Genomic DNA, 12,263 nt, shown 5'->3' with positions numbered 1-12,263 from the left:
ACCTCTTCGGTGTGGAATTATTTCTCCACAAATCCGGACAGGTGACAAGCCGTGTGTTGCCTCTATCAATCTGTAATAAGTAAGGGTAAGGATGTTAACCACCTAGGAACATCCTGCCTTATACGTCACCTGCAGTGCATTCATCACCTAAATCTCTTCTTCCTCTTGTACCCAAGCTCCTGCAAGCCACACCCCCAACTCCCTCAACGTCAACTTCCTCCTCAGTCAGGAACGTAAGTAGTCCTGCAGGCCATGTCACTGGTAAGACTGAGGAGTCCTCTCCTAACCGGGATTCCTCTGGAGGATCCTTGAGTGGTACGCCTGCTGTTGCTGCTGCCGCTGCTGTTGCTGCTGAGAGTCGATCATCGTCCCAGAAGGGAAGTCGGAAGACCACTTGTACTACTTCCAGTAAGCAATTGACTGTCCAACAGTCTTTTGTGAGGAAGATGAAATATGATTGCAGTCATCCTTTTGCAAAGCGGATAACTGAGGCCTTGAAAGCTATGTTGGTGTTAGACGTGCGTCCAGTATCCGCCCTAGTTCAGTGGGACTTAGAGAATAGTTTGAGGTACTATGTCCCCGGTATCAAATCCCATATAGGTTCCACTTCTCTAAGCAGGCGATACCGAGAACGTACAGAGACATCAGAAAAAGTGTCCTTAGTATCCTACAAAATGCAGTTGTGCCCACTGTCCACTTAACCACGGACATGTGGACAGGTGGAAGAGGGCAGACTAAGGACTATGTGACTATGACAGCCCACTGGGTAGATGTATTGTCTCCTGCAGTAACAACAGCAGCAGCGGCATCAGTAGCAGCATCTCACAAATCCAAACTCGTTTCTAGGCAGGCTACGCTGTGTATCACTGCTTTCCGTAAGAGGCACACCGCTGACAACCTCTTGCGGAAACTGAGGGACATCATCACACATTGGCTTACCTGACTTAGACTCTCCTGGGGATTTGTGATATCGGACAACGCCACCAATATTGTGCATGCATTACAACTGGGTAAATTCCAGCACGTACCATGTTTTGCACATATAATTAATTTGGTGGTGCAGAATTTTTGGAAAAATGACAGGGGTGTACAGGAGATGCTGTCGGTGGCCCGAAAAATTGCAGGCCACTTTCGACATTCTGCCACTGCATGTCGAAGACTGGAGCACCAGCAAACACTCCTAAACCTGCCCTGCCATCAACTGAAGCAAGAGGTGGTAACAAGGTGAAATTCAACCCTCTATATGCTTCAGAGGATGGAGGAGCAGCAAAAGGCCATTAAAGCTTATAAATCCACATACGATATAGGCAAAGGAGGGGGAATGCACCTGACTCAAGCGCAGTGGAGAATGATTTCCGTCTTGTGCAAAGTTCTCCAACCCTTTGAACTTGCCACACGTGAAGTCAGTTCAGACACTGGCAGCTTGAGTTAGGTCATTCCCTTCATGAGGCTTTTGCAGAAGCAGCTGGGTAAATTCTCTGAGAACCGAACCCTACCTAACATCACGTCCCGAGCCCGGGTCTGAGTCCGGAAACCAGAACGAGGCAAAACGTCATCATCCCGCTGTCAGATTTGTTTTTAGATTCCATATAAGGAGCCATGCGTTGCCGCCATTCTCACTCCAGTACTGGAGAGTGTAGCGAGAGGACGTCTCTCCTCAGTGTCCGTGCGGGAAAGTGGTGTGGTGCGTGGGGTGGCAACCTGCTCTTATGTGTCATTCCAGTGCTGTCTTGTGCTGCATCAATCCAGTGTTGGTGTCCTGTGCTGCATTAGTCCAGTCACAGTGGTGGTGTCATAGTTTTATAGATGGTTGTTTGGGGAATCCGTTGGCGCTCCAAATGATCTCTGCTGCCTCCTACTTTTATCCCGGATCTATCCCAGAAGATCCAAAAGGAAATATGTAGACAGTGGAAAAAGTGGAAAAAGAGGGATGGCGCTGAGAATAAATCGCTAATACTTATCTGAATATCAGGATGTGCTGATATTGTGAGCGGTCTTCCTTCTCCTTCTGTTTTCTTTGAAGGTAATCTTCCAAAGAATTTCGGATGGTGTATGTAAATAGAAAAATTGGAATAACTAGGTTATATTCTAGTTCCAATTTATTCTATGTGAATTATGCGATATTATTTTATTGGAAATTGCACCTAACGAGTGTAAGTTAGGTACGCATTGGAGATATCCATGTCTATGTATTTTTAATATCATCTGGAGTTAAGATTGAACCACGATACGAATTTGAGAAAAAAAGATACCTTTACAAGTTTACCACCTATTGTCATAGTGTAAGTGGAGGTAGGCACTCACTCTAAAAAGTGCGCCTGATTGAGAGACCTTCCAGCTCCAATCACCGTTTTAAGAAACCATTATGTGCTGTGACTTAATATTTATTGTGTAAGCTAGGTATATCTGGCAATAAAATAATATCGCATAATTCACACAGTGGTGGTGTCCTTTGCTGCAATATGTCCAGTGCTTCTGTATAAGTCCAGTCCAGTGCAGTGTTGCTGTGTTGTGCTGCATCAGTCCAGTGGTGGTGTTCTGTGCTGCCATAAGTCCAGTTGTGGTGTCCTGTGCTGCCACAAGTTCAGTGCTGCTGCTGTATAAGTCCAGTGCAGTGGTGCTGTGTTGTACTGCATCAGTCCAGTGGTGGTGTCCTGTGCTGCCATAAGTCAAGTGCTGCTGTATAAGTCCAGTGCAGTGGTGCTGTGTTGTGCTGCATCAGTCACAGTGGTGGTGGTGGTGTCCTGTGCTGCCATAAGTCCAGTGCTGCTGTATAAGTCCAGTCCAGTGCAGTGGGGCTGTGTTGAGCTGCATCAGTCCAGTGGTAGTGTCCTGTGCTGCCATAAGTCCAGTGGTGGTGTCCTGTGCTGCCATAAGTCCAGTGCTGCTGGAGATAAAGTACCAGCAAACCAGTTCCTAACATTTCACAGGCTGGGTTTGAAAAGTGACAGGAGCTGATTGGCTAGTACTCAGCGCCGGCTCCAGGCACGTTCCAATAGAGTGGCTGAACAGGGTGCCACACTTAATGGGCGCTGCTAGCTCTCTCAGCCATATTGGAGCCTGGAGCCCGGTCCCAACAGCAGCAGCTTCCTTCCTGTGGCCCGCCTCCTAGCAGTGGCTTGTAATGATGAGGGGGTGTGCTGTGGGTGGGCCAAAGCTAAACTATGTGCGGCTCTGGCATATGAAGTCAGACGCCGGCATCGCACAGTGCGCACATAGTTTAGCTTTGGCCTGCCCACAGCACACCCCCTTGTCGTCACAGCCATTGCTAGGAGGCGGGCCACGGGACAGACGCTGCTACTGTCCCTTCCGGCGCACACTGTCACCAGAGCAGACCAGTTGTTCCTCTTCTGGCTGTTGCGAGGGTGCAGTGAATCTAGAAGTAATTGGATCCTCCTGAGCAACCATTCGAAGTAAGTCCTGTCTTTAGGGTACTTTTTTCTCTCATGGTGCACTGTTCTAACGGATCATGTGTATCTGGCACTGTGTGGCATATAATGTGCATCTGGCACTGTGGGGGCATATAATGTGTATCTGGCACTGTGGGGGCATATAATGTGTATCTGGCACTGTGTGGCATATAATGTGTGTCTGGCACTGTGGGGCATATAATGTGTATCTGGCACTGTGGGGGCATATAATGTGTATCTGGCACTGTGTGGCATATAATGTGTGTCTGGCACTGTGGGGCATATAATGTGTATCTGACACCGTGGGGGCATATAATGTGTATCTGGCACTGTGGGGCATATAATGTGTATCTGGCACTGTGGGGCATATAATGTATATCTGACACTGGGAGCATATAATGTGTATCTGACACTGTGGGGCATATCCTGTGTATCTGGCACTGGGGGCATATCATGTGTATCTGGCACTGCCGGGGGCATATTATGTGTATGTGGTACTACTGCGGGCGTATGTGTATCTGGCACTGCACTACTGGGGTTATTATGTGTCTGACACTATTTATTTATAGTTTGATTAAATAAAGTTGTGAGGCCACGCCCACTTGTCCAGGAGAGCGAGCCATGGTGGGGCGGGGCACTTCGAAATTTTCTCGCTCGGGGTGCTAGTAGGCCTGGAGGCGGCCCTGCTGGTACTTTATCTCCATCCACTTTATCCACACCCAAAGGTTAGTAAATAGACCCCTTAGTCCTCATGCGACATTGGGTACTACACAGTGGCAAATTTCCCTGAAGGCACGTGCCTAGGGATGGCACTTGTTTGGGGGCGGCACTTGGATGCTTGTGTTGGTACTGTCAGCCAGAATTGTACCAGTAACTGCTAAATATTTCCACTGTACTGTACCATACGCCATCTTGAATGGAAAGTAAATAGGTATGATATGTACATACAGATGTGCCCTTATACATCTTTGCTCTGTACGCTACAAGTCACGTTACACATAACGTGTGAGGACCGTGTGACTTAGTAGCGCCGAGCGTCTTTTTTTACAATTTTGTGTGTGACTACGACTGTATTTGCATACAAATGCTATGCTAGAGTGTTTTCCTGGAAGACACTGTAAAATGGCATTTCAGTGTAGATGCAGTCGCAATTATACACAGAATATAGGCATGCTGCATATTATTTTAATCAGCAGGCTCTGCTTTTGCGTCCTATTGCTTTACTTTGTGACTAAGATGCATTTCCGTGGAAAAAAATGCAAATAAAGATGCTTGGCGCTACAGAGCCCTGCCACAGCATGGCGGGACTTGAAGGGCTATTTATCATGACTGCAGCAAAGATGTAAGAGAACACATCTGTACTGACCCTGTAAGCTGTCCTACTATTAAAATAAAATAAATGGCATAGTGGCTTTTTTTAATTATTAAATTGGCTATCATCAAATGAGAGCTTATATCGAAAACAATAAAATTAGGCAAAGGGATGGGGGGGCAATCCCCGTTACTGCCGCTGCCCCTACCAACACTTCAACAGAAATAATCTGTAATCTATGTGATCATAGTAGTGGTAAGTACTGGTTGGGGGTAGTAGTAAGGACAAACATCATATCAGCGGGATGTAGTTGGCATCCCAATGTATGGATGCCGGCCATCAGTAGACCAGCGCCGGAGTCCTGACACCTGTCAGAATACCGGCGCCAGAATCCTGAGCGTAAGTATGCCGAGGAGGGTTAGGCTGTTGGGGGAAAGGGTTAGGGTTAGACTGCGGGAGGGGGGTTAGGATTAGGCTGTTAGAAGGGTTAGAGTTAGGCTGCAGGAGGGGACGGTTAGGCTGAGTGGAGGGAGGGTTAGGGTGCGGGGAGGGAGGGTTAGAGTTAGGCTGTAGAAAGAGAGGGTTAGGCTGCGGGGGGTGGTTGTGTTAGGGTTAGGCCTTCGTGGGAGGTGGGGTTAGGCTGTTGGGGGGGGGGGATTAGGGTTACACTACATTACCTTCTAGCTGCTGCTATCTGGATTCCACCTTCAGCCTGAAGTCCTGGTACTTTAGCTCACTCTCTCGGGGCTGGCTGTGAGCTGCTTAGGTGAGCCCACTCTGCAGATCACATGCTCTCTCACATGCAGCCTAAGCTCCAGCATAGTCCAGTTCATGGCAGTTACAACATCCTGCTATGGAGCCTCCGCAGCAAGTCTCCTCACCCATTCCGGCTGCTCGTGGCTCCGCCTCTGGAAACCCTGAATCAGCAGCTTGCTAGCTAAGTACTGCATGGCAGGCCCTGGCTCTGATACCCACCCAGCAGGTCAGACGCTGGGGTTCACAGTCAGCCAGACCTGCTATGAGTAACGAGCAGGCACCGCTGTTCATATTACCCGCGCCGCTGCCTGTCAGTTTACCAAGCGCAGCAGCAGTAATGGTGGACCCAGCAGCAGGGTAGCAGGGCGGGGAAAGCACCTCTCCTGGCTGGCGCATCCCTGCAATGCATACCCTTGCTGAGCGGGTTCCACCGGCAGGACCTCGGCTACAGCCCTGCTCTCTCGGCATATGATGCGGCTGCAAACTCCAGTCAGCCAGCCACTGCCCAATCACACCAGCCATAGTGAAAGGGGCGTGCTTTCATATGGGCTGAAAGCACGCCCTTGTCACAGAGGCACTGCTATTAGGTGGCGTTTATAAGCCTTTTTTCAAAGGGATTTTATTGCCCGATGTTTGGCCCCGCCCCCGGTTTTCGACCCTTCCTTATTGACAGCCGGAGGCACCAATAGCGGTGCCTCCAAACACATTGAAAACTTTTTTTTTACATGCTAAATATTATTTCAATAATATAAATGCAAAAGCAAATACTTATGACACAGAATCATAAATGACAGGGGAGACACTGCCGCCCCTGCCCCCCCTGACTGCACGTCCATGCCCCACACCCCCACAAGCACGATCAATGCTGGAAGGGATGACCAAGCTCTGCTTACTGCACACTTGCAGTACACAGTGCAGGGGGCGGTTCCCAAGAATGGACCCCACAAAGCTGCAGGAGAGGCCCCATCCGTTTAAGCTGGGACTTTCATGAATTACACAGGTTCCGTGGCTGGCTGACGTCAAGCCTGCATTTCATCTGGTTTTAATCAGCCACAGGATCTGTTTAATTCATGAACATCCCATTTTAAAGGGATAGTGTAATAAGCCTATCCATACACATCATAAGGGGCGGGATGTACTAATGTACATCGCCGCCCTGCGCCACGATGCTGATCGCATATGTACTAACATATGCGATCAGCATTGCGGAGGACAGCTCTTCCAATAAGAGCTGTCCTCCGCGATGCGCAGCGGCAGCCTGACTTTCGGGATTCGGCCCCAGGAGTCAGTCTGCGCATGCGCGGGGTGACGGGGGCGGCCGCAGGGCATGCTGGGAGGGATCCGATCGGATCCCTCACACAGCGCCGCGGAGAGAAGCCCATAGGCTTATATGGACGTACGCCAGCCGCGGCGGCGCTGTCCTGCCGGCCGGGGGTTAATACATCAGGAAAATGCGGTAAACAGGGAGTTTACCGCATTTTCCGCTTAGTACATCCCGCCCACGGTATCCAAATACAAAAATAAGATTTTACTCACCGGTAAATCTATGTCTCGTAGTCCGTAGTGGATGCTGGGTACTCCGTAAGGACCATGGGGAATAGACTGGCTCCGCAGGAGACTGGGCACTCCAAAGAAAAGATTAGGTACTACATCTGGTGTGCACTGGCTCCTCCCTCTATGCCCCTCCTCCAGACCTCAGTTAGGGAAACTGTGCCCGGAAGAGCTGACATTACAAGGAAAGGATTTGGAATCCAGGGCAAGACTCATACCAGCCACACCAATCACACCGTACAACTTGTGATAATTATACCCAGTTAACAGTATGAACAACAACTGAGCCTCATTAAACTGATGGCTCAGAACAAAAAACCCTATAGTTAAGCAATAACTATATACAAGTATTGCAGAATTCCGCACTTGGGACGGGCTCCCAGCATCCACTACGGACTACGAGAAATAGATTTACCGGTGAGTAAAATCTTATTTTCTCTGATGTCCTAGTGGATGCTGGGTACTCCGTAACGACTAGAGATGAGCGCCTGAAATTTTTCGGGTTTTGTGTTTTGGTTTTGGGTTCGGTTCCGCGGCCGTGTTTTGGGTTCGACCGCGTTTTGGCAAAACCTCACCGAATTTTTTTTGTCGGATTCGGGTGTGTTTTGGATTCGGGTGGTTTTTTCAAAAAACCCTAAAAAACATCTTAAAACATTGAATTTGGGGGTCATTTTGATCCCATAGTATTATTAACCTCAATAACCATAATTAACACTCATTTTCAGTCTATTCTGAACACCTTACACCTCACAATATTATTTTTAGTCCTAAAATTTGCACCGAGGTCGCTGGATGACTAAGCTCAGCGACCCTAGTGGCCGACACAAACACCGGGCCCATCTAGGAGTGGCACTGCAGTGTCACGCAGGATGTCCCTTCCAAAAAACCCTCCCCAAACAGCACATGACGCAAAGAAAAAAAGAGGCGCAATGAGGTAGCTGTGTGAGTAAGATTAGCGACCCTAGTGGCCGACACAAACACCGGGCCCATCTAGGAGTGGCACTGCAGTGTCACGCAGGATGTCCCTTCCAAAAAACCCTCCCCAAACAGCACATGACGCAAAGAAAAAAAGAGGCGCAATGAGGTAGCTGACTGTGTGAGAAAGATAAGCGACCCTAGTGGCCGACACAAACACCGGGCCCATCTAGGAGTGGCACTGCAGTGTCACGCAGGATGTCCCTTCCAAAAAACCCTCCCCAAACAGCACATGACGCAAAGAAAAAAAGAGGCGCAATGAGGTAGCTGTGTGAGTAAGATTAGCGACCCTAGTGGCCGACACAAACACCTGGCCCATCTAGGAGTGGCACTGCAGTGTCACGCAGGATGTCCCTTCCAAAAAACCCTCCCCAAACAGCACATGACGCAAAGAAAAAAAGAGGAGCAATGAGGTAGCTGTGTGACTAAGCTAAGCGACACAAGTGGCCGACACAAACACCGGGCCCATCTAGGAGTGGCACTGCAGTGTCACGCAGGATGTCCCTTCCAAAAAACCCTCCCCAAACAGCACATGACGCAAAGAAAAAAAGAGGCGCAATGAGGTAGCTGACTGTGTGAGAAAGATAAGCGACCCTAGTGGCCGACACAAACACCGGGCCCATCTAGGAGTGGCACTGCAGTGTCACGCAGGATGTCCCTTCCAAAAAACCCTCCCCAAACAGCACATGACGCAAAGAAAAATAAAAGAAAAAAGAGGTGCAAGATGGAATTGTCCTTGGGCCCTTCCCACCCACCCTTATGTTGTATAAACAAAACAGGACATGCACACTTTAACCAACCCATCATTTCAGTGACAGGGTCTGCCACACGACTGTGACTGAAATGACGGGTTGGTTTGGACCCCCACCAAAAAAGAAGCAATTAATCTCTCCTTGCACAAACTGGCTCTACAGAGGCAAGATGTCCACCTCATCATCATCCTCCGATATATCACCGTGTACATCCCCCTCCTCACAGATTATCAATTCGTCCCCACTGGAATCCACCATGTCAGCTCCCTGTGTACTTTGTGGAGGCAATTGCTGCTGGTCAATGTCTCCGCGGAGGAATTGATTATAATTCATTTTAATGAACATCATCTTCTCCACATTTTCTGGATGTAACCTCGTACGCCGATTGCTGACAAGGTGAGCGGCGGCACTAAACACTCTTTCGGAGTACACACTTGTGGGAGGGCAACTTAGGTAGAATAAAGCCAGTTTGTGCAAGGGCCTCCAAATTGCCTCTTTTTCCTGCCAGTATAAGTACGGACTGTGTGACGTGCCTACTTGGATGCGGTCACTCATATAATCCTCCACCATTCTATCAATGGTGAGAGAATCATATGCAGTGACAGTAGACGACATGTCCGTAATGGTTGTCAGGTCCTTCAGTCCGGACCAGATGTCAGCATCAGCAGTCGCTCCAGACTGCCCTGCATCACCGCCAGCGGGTGGGCTCGGAATTCGGATTTGGTATTTCGAAGAATGCACAGTTCTTTGCTGTGCTGCTTTTGCCAGCTTGAGTCTTTTCATTTTTCTAGCGAGAGGCTGAGTGCTTCCATCCTCATGTGAAGCTGAACCACTAGCCATGAACATAGGCCAGGGCCTCAGCCGTTCCTTGCCACTCCGTGTGGTAAATGGCATATTGGCAAGTTTACGCTTCTCCTCCGACAATTTTATTTTAGGTTTTGGAGTCCTTTTTTTTCTGATATTTGGTGTTTTGGATTTGACATGCTCTGTACTATGACATTGGGCATCGGCCTTGGCAGACGACGTTGCTGGCATTTCATCGTCTCGGCCATGACTAGTGGCAGCAGCTTCAGCACGAGGTGGAAGTGGATCTTGATCTTTCCCTAATTTTGGAACCTCAACTTTTTTGTTCTCCATATTTTATAGGCAGAACTAAAAGGCACCTCAGGTAAACAATGGAGATGGATGGATTGGATACTAGTATACAATTATGGACGGACTGCCACGGTTAGGTGGTATAAAAAAACCACGGTTAGGTGGTATATAATACAATTATGGATGGACGGACTGCCTGCCGAGTTCCGACACAGAGGTAGCCACAGCCGTGAACTACCGCACTGTACACTGGTTGATAAAGAGATAGTAGTATACTCGTAACAACTAGTATGACACTATGACGACGGTATAAAGAATGAAAAAAAAACCACGGTTAGGTGGTATATATTATAATAATAATACAATTATGGATGGACGGACTGCCTGCCGACTGCCGACACAGAGGTAGCCACAGCCGTGAACTACCGCACTGTACACTGGTTGATAAAGAGATAGTAGTATACTCGTAACAACTAGTATGACACTATGACGACGGTATAAAGAATGAAAAAAAAACCACGGTTAGGTGGTATATATTATAATAATAATACAATTATGGATGGACGGACTGCCTGCCGACTGCCGACACAGAGGTAGCCACAGCCGTGAACTACCGCACTGTACACTGGTTGATAAAGAGATAGTAGTATACTCGTAACAACTAGTATGACACTATGACGACGGTATAAAGAAAGAAAAAAAAATACCACAGTTAGGTGGTATATATTATAATAATAATAATACAATTATGGATGGACGGACTGCCTGCCGACTGCCGACACAGAGGTAGCCACAGCCGTGAACTACCGCACTGTACACTGGTTGATAAAGAGATAGTAGTATACTCGTAACAACTAGTATGACACTATGACGACGGTATAAAGAATGAAAAAAAAACCACGGTTAGGTGGTATATATTATAATAATAATACAATTATGGATGGACGGACTGCCTGCCGACTGCCGACACAGAGGTAGCCACAGTCGTGAACTACCGCACTGTACACTGGTTGATAAAGAGATAGTAGTATACTCGTAACAACTAGTATGACACTATGACGACGGTATAAAGAATGAAAAAAAAACCACGGTTAGGTGGTATATATTATAATAATAATACAATTATGGATGGACGGACTGCCTGCCGACTGCCGACACAGAGGTAGCCACAGCCGTGAACTACCGCACTGTACACTGGTTGATAAAGAGATAGTAGTATACTCGTAACAACTAGTATGACACTATGACGGTATAAAGAATGAAAAAAAAACCACGGTTAGGTGGTATATATTATAATAATAATACAATTATGGATGGACGGACTGCCTGCCGACTGCCGACACAGAGGTAGCCACAGCCGTGAACTACCGCACTGTACACTGGTTGATAAAGAGATAGTAGTATACTCGTAACAAGTATGACACTATGACGACGGTATAAAGAAAGAAAAAAAAATACCACGGTTAGGTGGTATATATTGTAATACAATTATGGATGGACGGACTGCCTGCCGAGTTCCGACTGCCGACACAGAGGTAGCCACAGCCGTGAACTACCGCACTGTACTGTGTCTGCTGCTAATATAGACTGGTTGATAAAGAGATAGTATACAATACATACAACAATATACTACTATACTGGTGGTCAGGCACTGGTCACCACTAGTCACACTGGCAGTGGCACTCCTGCAGCAAAAGTGTGCACTGTTTAATTTTAAATTAATATAATATTATGTACTCCTGGGGGCTCCTGCTATAACAACCTGCAGTGCTCCCCAGTCTCCCCCACAATTATTATAAGCTTTGCCTTTTATACATTGATGTGCAGCACACTGGGCTGAGCTGAGTGCACACAGACTGAGTCACACTGTGTGACTGGCTGCTGCTGTGTATCGTTTTTTTTCAGGCAGAGAACGGATATAGCAGAGAACGGATATATTATATTAAAATAAATAAAAGTTAACTAACAACAACTGCACTGGTCACTGTGGTAAACTCTGTCTGACTCTGCACAATCTCTCTCTCTCTTCTAATCTAATTTCTAATGGAGAGGACGCCAGCCACGTCCTCTCCCTATCAATCTCAATGCACGTGTGAAAATGGCGGCGACGCGCGGCTCCTTATATAGAATCCGAGTCTCGCGAGAATCCGACAGCGTCATGATGACGTTCGGGCGCGCTCGGGTTAACCGAGCAAGGCGGGATGATCCGAGTCTGCTCGGACCCGTGAAAAAAACATGAAGTTCGTGCGGGTTCGGTTTCAGAGAAACCGAACCCGCTCATCTCTAGTAACGACCACGGGGATTATACCAAAGCTCCCAAACGGGCAGGAGAGTGCGGATGACTCTGCAGCACCGAATGAGCAAACTCAAGGTCCTCCTCAGCCAGGGTATCAAACTTGTAGAATTTTGCAA

Source organism: Pseudophryne corroboree, chromosome 12, assembly GCF_028390025.1.
Source record: "Pseudophryne corroboree isolate aPseCor3 chromosome 12, aPseCor3.hap2, whole genome shotgun sequence".
Classification (NCBI taxonomy): Eukaryota; Metazoa; Chordata; class Amphibia; order Anura; family Myobatrachidae; genus Pseudophryne; species Pseudophryne corroboree.
This window is presented reverse-complemented; position numbering follows the sequence as displayed.